This window comes from Curcuma longa, chromosome 4 (genome assembly GCF_044706935.1).
Source record: "Curcuma longa cultivar G26 ecotype Majalengka, Jawa Barat chromosome 4, ITB_CL_G26_1.1, whole genome shotgun sequence".
NCBI lineage: Eukaryota > Viridiplantae > Streptophyta > Magnoliopsida > Zingiberales > Zingiberaceae > Curcuma > Curcuma longa.
In genome coordinates this window covers 1,722,714-1,729,315 of record NC_133864.1, presented here as the reverse complement: position 1 = coordinate 1,729,315, position 6,602 = coordinate 1,722,714, and positions in this window count along the sequence as shown.

Sequence of the window (6,602 nt, the reverse complement as noted above, 5' to 3'; positions counted from 1 at the left end):
TGTCACACCCTGAGAGATGGCTGTCCGAAAATTTCGGCAGCATCTCCCATGTAACAATTGCCATTTCCCTGGATACATATTTATCATAAGGCCTACAAGGCTACAAATAAGCCTATACGGCCACAATCCATAAACAAAACATGTCAAAAGTGCATAACAAACACAATATAAGACCCACAAGGCCACAACTCGCAACTATAACAAAAACACTAAAACCAAACATATATAAGTAAACTCATACTATATAGAACCAGTACCAACACAAATACCGAAAACATAGTGAAAAATCAAATGGTCGAGGTCATCTCGACAGGGGACTAGCAGGGCGGCTCTCCAGACAGACATCAACCTGAAAAGAAGGAAACCAATGGAGTGAGTTCAAAGAACTCAGCGGATATCTAACAGACATGTATAGTAAACTATCCCTAGCAGTAATAATCATGCTAGTACAGTCTCCTGAAAGGATAGTAAGAAATATAAAACTGGAAGAACGGAAGAGCTGTACATACCAGAATCACCTACCAAAATGCATCAGGCCTCCTGTATGTGCATGTCAAACATATGCAGCAACTAAAATGCAGCAAGCATAAATAAATGCAATCCATGTAGTATGCACATGATGCAATGACATGGTCACCCTGGACGTCAGTCAGCCACCGTCACCACAATGGTGAGGTCGAGTGGGTAGGGCTATGACAAATACGCACTCTGCCATCGACTGCTCCTGAGTGACCGAGTGGACAGGATGCTGTCGGAGTACACCTATCCTCCTACCCCAAGTCATATGGGGGAGCAATGCTCTCATCTCCTCGTCTTATAATGCGAAGGAGGGATCCCTGTAATGCTACCACGCTGCGGAACCACTACCCCTGAGCGGCCGAGCGGAGCCCTGACAGAGCAACTGCACACACCCTCCTGATGTACCACTAACCCATGAGTGACAGTGTGTGCAGATCATGTAACTGGCGACGGGCTCAGACTACAAAGGAGTCGATGATCGCCAGCATGCAATCATGCAAAATGGTGCATGACACTAATGTATGCAAGATATATCTAATAGATAATCAATGCCCAGTAAAGAAACAGTATATCACTACTTTGATGAACCTATATACACATGGCAAGTATCAAGATGCTAAGGAACTAAACAGGTATCAGGTAAAAATGGTATACAACATATATAAGCAAGTAGTGATATACCAAGGCATATATAAAAGCATAACCAGAATTACTACCAGCTATAGCAAAACTATACATGTCAAAATAACTTATCTAAAAAGATAAGACAAGATACCCACCTTTCGAAAGTGATCCGTGTCCGAAAAGAACTCTCCGTCCAGAAATCCGGTAGCAAATCAATATCCTGTACCACGAGGCTTAAACTTAGCTATTTACATATCCAAGTGAAGGAAATCTCAAGGCCAAAGTTACTCTTATAAAATAAAGTATTAGCATGCTCATAACCTCTCAACATCATTATCATGAACTTGGTGAAAGGTCTGTCCTAATATCCTAATAGTACAAACAGTTGGAGTATGACATAAAGGAGGATACAAATTATCACCCACCAATTAAGGCATGGTGTTTACAATTGCTATTTTGTGGACAGACTGATGATTTAGGGTTTTTATGATTTTAATCGATTCAATTTTGGGCTTTTACATGAAAATCAATTATGAAATGGATCGATTTGATCTTAATTGTCCTATATTGCATAATCTGAAGCTTGATTATAATTTTTATGATTTAATGGCAATTTTTGCATTAATTTAGTTTTAATTGTTTGTAGGGCTCAAATCGGATCCAACTCGAGCTCAATCGCGATCAAATCAAGCCAATTTGCCCAAATTGATCAAGCCAACATGGAAGACATGACCTAGATCAAGCCCGATCAAAATCCCATAAATTTTTGGAAGCCCTAAGCTGCCCTAAAGCCCTAGATCAGTCCTGGCCATCAGATCAAGATCGGACGGCTGAGATTAATCAATTAATCGGCGTATAAAACTATAGCCTTAATCGATGAACAGTGGCCGCCGCTATTGTTCATTGTCGTCCCGAGAAGGCTCCCCTGCTCGCGACGTACCAAACGGCGAGCCCACTTCCTCCCAAACCTGTTCCATTGAGTTCCTTGATCCACGAGGAGTACGAAGCCGGTTGATTGGGTATAATCCGGCGATCGGACGGCGCGCAACGGCGGGGGTTCTTCTGACGGCGTCGAGCTCTGTTTCTGTTGGTTCCGGTGAGGTGCTGAGAAATTCGAAGCCGCAAGCTGAAGAGGGGTTCTCTGAAGGTTGCGAAACACATCCAAGGGGTCAGCAACTTCACCGGCGCAAGGAGGAGGAGCGATTTTCGATTTTGCAGCTGAATTCATTGCTGTGCCGAGCTCTGATTGTGCAGGAGAGTGTTTCTTCGGTTTTTCTGGGTTTCGGCACACGAGAAAATGACCCCAACGACCAGTTTCAAGCTCCGCGTGAATCAGTGAAGCCACATTGTGGACTCACCTGCTGGTTTGACACCCATTTGAGGAGAAACAATCGAAAAGGGGAGGGATGAAGGAGTTTTTTAGTTTCTGAATTCTGTTTACTGCATTTTACTGTTGCTGCGATTCCATTTTCTGAAATTTTTGCAATACAATTGCTTAGCAACCTTGTGATTTCGTTTATGTGGTTATCATTTTGATTTTGATGAATGTTTTGATTGGGTTAGAGTTTAATCAGCTCAAACTTTCCTTGCATTCTTAAGGTGTTGTCCGATAAGCTGAAGTTGGCACTGTACCGTGCCATTTTTTTGATCTGCGTATCAGTTTGGTAGGGTTTTTCAGCTGAAGCATTGGTGTTGATGGGAATTGAGTGATACTTAGCTGTTGTTTGATGATAGAATTAAGTTAGAGATCTTGTGAGCTTGGTTTAAACCTCTTTTATTTCTAAAACCTTGGAAACATCACTGTTCCGTGCCATTTTTGGCTCCAAGTGTCGGTTTGGTGAGTTTGAGTGGCTTAATCAGTGGATTTCATGTTAGTTGATTAAGGTTCAGTAGTTTCATTGCATAATTGCTTCATGAGCTAGATTTCACTTTTTTTGTCTCTAGTTTCATTTCATTAGGTTTTTAACTTAATTGCTTTGATGGTGATTAGAGCTTGCATTCTTTAGGGTTTCAATTCTTAGCATTTTTCATTTATTAGTTGATTTTCATTTACATTTCATTCAAAAATACCAAAATCATTTACATTTCATTCAAAAATACCAAAACCCCCATTTTTATTAGAAAACTCCAAAAGCACGACTTGAAAGTTCAAATTAAATAACTTTTCTACTAAACTTGGAAAAACACGACTCGAGGCCCCTATACTTGTTTGCTCGTATTTATCGTGGGTTTTCAAAACATATAAATCAATTTGCAACCCTATTCGTGACATAGCAAATATAGGGTTGTCACAGACCCACGTGATTTTCGAGTTGCTACCATGATAGAAGATTCTATCAGTGGAAAAGATATGGTTGAACACTTATTTGTTGTTCATGTTTCAGCCTCCCTAATAGCGATAAAGCAAGCCTTGACTATCCTCAAAATAATCTATCACCTATATGCCAAAATCAACAGATCAATTGCATAGGGTGATTTTGACAGGATCGAGTCAACCAATTCGACTGCCCTTTTCATTCCAGAGGACAAATCATTTAACAGCATAAATATTGTCAAACTCACTCCTATTTTCAGATTAGCATGAGGAAACCTAGAGTCAATCATTCCCCAAATACATTGAACCGAATCCAACATTCAAGAATGCTTACCGCAATTTAATCAATCTTGCCCTAGATCCACTCCGATCCTCAGTTCCACCTTGCTGCCAAAACCCACAAACACTCCGATCATCATTCAAGAAAAAGGAAACCTAACTAGAACCAAGGAAAGAGAACTCACCTCCAAGTTCAAATCGATCCCAGTAAGCCGATCGACGAAAGACAACCGGTAACTCCCAGATATGCCGATCAGGCAAAGGTGTGTTCGGGGCTTCTCACACGGCGGCGACGGCGGCTGAAGGCAGCGGTGTCGGGCAGTGGCAGCAGATTACGGCTAGGGCACGGAGGAGAGGGAGAGGGAAAGCAGCGTCGAGCTTCCTCCCTGGCTGCCGGCGACAAAGTGGAGGGAAAGAGGAGAGGACTTCGTTTCCACGAGGAGAGGAAAGGCTTCTTCGGCTCGGCGGAGAAAAGGAGAAGAAGAAACGGAAAAAAGGAGGCAGCGTCGGTTTCACACGGAGGGGAAGGAGAAACCGGCGTCGCGGGTGGCTGGAGAAGAAAACGCACCGGGCGGAAGAGGAGGAGTCGCGCGTTATTAGCGGATTCCTAACGAGTTCAGATTTTCAACCCGAATCCGTTAACCCTATTCTTTAATCCTTTTTTTTAACCGTATTTTACAACACGAGACAAGCTAACACCACTCACACTAGGATAGACACTAGTATAGTAGTAATCAATATGTGTCCAATCTGTCTAGGCTCAACTAGTGCATTTTCTGCTAGAACACTCTGAGGTGGACCAATTGCAGAATTTTGTACAGAATGCACAAAATGATCGTCCTCAGGTTCTTCCTCTGGATCTTCTTCAGAATCTTCTTCTGAGAACTCAAGGTGAAGCAGTTCTACACACAATTGTGCATATGAGATTCTCCTTTCGGAGAGCCCCCATATTTGGTGTGCTATCACCTTTGGACTTCCTGACAATGAACGCATCAAAGCCCAGATCCTGTAATTATTGAGGATGGGAAACTCTGTTTGCTCTAGTTTCCAGAATAGTCGATCGAGTCTTCCAATATGTCCTCAAACTCCGAGAGCATAGTCATACTCAATATACTGAATCTCCTCCCTTAGTTGGTCCTGTCGCACTTTGCGACGAGTTAAGGTGGTAATGATCCTTGGCATCTGGAATTAAAAATAATAATATCAGTATAAAACTGACAAACCAGTACAAAATCGATTAAATTCAATTCACATCTAAGTAAAATATTTTAAGCAATAAAGAAAAATAAATTTCCTTTATTTAAAGATTTCCAATCAACAAACAGATTAATTCCCTTGTCTTTATTAAAACTAATCTAATTAGAACGTCCAGTTGTTATCGTATAATTTAAGCTCAATTTAATTAGACTATTCTAATTGATCTAGTTTAATTAATCAATTAGATTCAATTCGAACCGATTAAATCATATTGATCTAGTTACATCAACTAATGATTTGAACTAGACTAATTAATTAACCTGATCTAGATCTACTCAGTCTAACCTGATTTGATATTGTCAGGTTCAAATCAATAGTGATCAATTAGGGTTGGTCTAATTTAGTCTAATCATCAAATAAATGTAATCATAATTAATTAAAATAAAACACAAAGTTTAATTTCTTTTAATTAATTAAATGATGAATTAATTAAAACACAAAGTTTTAATTATTTGAAAAAAAAATATTTAGCACGGATTCAATTCGAACCGATTAAATCATATTAATCTAGTTACATCAACTAATGATTTAAACTAGACTAATTGATTAACCTGATCTAGATCTACTCAGTCTAACCTGATTTAATATTGTCATGCTCAAATCAATAGTGATCAATTAGGATTGGTCTAATTTAGTCTAATCATGAAATAAATGTAATCATAATTAATTAATATAAAACACAAAGTTTAATTTCTTTTAATTAATTAAATGATGAATTAATTAAAACACAAAGTTTTAATTATTTGAAAAAAAATATTTGGCATGGATAGGGATCGAACTCATGCCAACTCTTTTCTCCCTTCTAAGTTCACCAACTATGCTATTAAAAAGCAATTTATTCTATACTACTTGCATCCCCCTCTTTTTTTTAAACACATTCTTTTCTTTTTGATTTATAAAAATCAAACATTTTCTCAAATCACTGTGCGCGATTTCACGAAGCTCAGTTACTGTGCTTCTTCTCCGCCTCGATTTTTTCTTGGCGACGAACCGTCGGTTGTCATTTCCGACCAACCAAGTTGGACGCCGATGGTCCGGCTTGGTTGCTGACAGCCACGGCAGAAACCACACTGGTTCCTTATGTTCACCGGCAGTCGGCGCAGTCAAGGGATCGAGCAACTCTGATACTATTATTGTAAAATACCAGAACTTAAAGGGTAATTTGCAAATAAATTTACCATAATTATTAAGGTTTAAAGAGGGAATTGATGAAGCAATTTAAGAGATTACCTTGGAATAATCCCAGACCCAATTAAGAAATTATGGGCTGGACCCATTTAGCTAATTAAACCTTAATTAGAGCCCATATGCAAGGCCCAATTAACCTTTAGGGTTATAGGGTTAAAGGATAGTGGGTTCTTGGATCCGAACCCATTAAGAAAGCCTTAAGTTCGCGACTCCCTTCCGATTTCTGCGATTTCCTCTTCTCTGTTTCGCACCCGAGCGCTCTGTTCCTCTCCTTCGTTTCAATCGCGCGTCCACGGCGGAAGCTTCGACGGTGCCGGCGACGACCGGAGGAGAGCTTCAATCATCCGCGAGTCTGGAAGATCGTCGGAGAGTGGTGTAACGCCCGCCCTTATGTGGGCCTAGACAGACGCTACAGTTTACT